We start from the raw sequence: 960 nt of genomic DNA, 5'->3' as shown, positions 1-960 counted from the left end.
AATGTTAAGGTGCAAGAGAAAGCTGTAGCGATATGCTCAGCTAAAACCTTCTCTAAAAAGACTAAGGAAAGGCTAGTGAAAAGCAATTAGCAGTCTCAGCCCCTGGAAACACAAGTTAAAAGCATTCCGATGGCCCATGCACTTCATCTGTTGTTTCCATGGCTGCGGATGCTCAAAATGCCACAGGTCCCCTGGAGGCCCCTGCAGAGGGATGACTGTTTACTGTGCTCAGTGATTGGTCTGTGGTGTTCAAGCAGATTCTAAAGTTATCTTCTGAGGAGTAATGTAGTAGGAATCTTAAAGAGTTCTTATTAATAAAACTCAAACCCGAGACCAGTTATTGGGGTGACTGCTGGAAGATCAGAGAAGCAGAACAAGCCACAGCCACCTCATCTCACCAATTCCTCAGCTGATCCTGTTTCCTCAGGCTGGAAGCTTCTGAGTCCTCATCCCAATGGCTCTCAGCTGAACTGTGCTGCTCTAAAGCCTAAATGTTTATCCAGCCAAAAATGCTTAACCAAATGCTTAATTAACTACATGCTTTACTCCTTCTTAGTTCCTGGTCCTCATGCCTTATATACCTTTCTCTTTCTTCCCCCCACTCCCTGGTATTAAAGGTTGGGTTTCTGGGATTAATGGCATGGGTCACCATGCTTAGCTGTTTCTAAAGTGGCCTTGAACTCAGAGATCCCGCTAGCTCTGCCTCCCAAATGCTGATTAAAGGTGTGCACCATCACCGCCCAACTTCTGTTATGGCTTACTCTTCCCATTTTCTAGCCACCATTTTTGGCTTTGTTCTAGTGGCTGTCGGTTCTCTGACCCCAGATATGTTTATTTTAAGGGAACACACAATATTTCAGGGAACACAATGCCCACCACAGAGTAAGGTGTGGGAAACAGGAGCAAAATTTGGGTGCCCCGAGGACTAGCCAGAACTGTTGAGTAAAATAGGAATTCAAG

The sequence above is a fragment of the Onychomys torridus genome, chromosome 23 (assembly GCF_903995425.1).
Source record: "Onychomys torridus chromosome 23, mOncTor1.1, whole genome shotgun sequence".
NCBI classification, from domain to species: Eukaryota; Metazoa; Chordata; class Mammalia; order Rodentia; family Cricetidae; genus Onychomys; species Onychomys torridus.
This window is presented reverse-complemented; position numbering follows the sequence as displayed.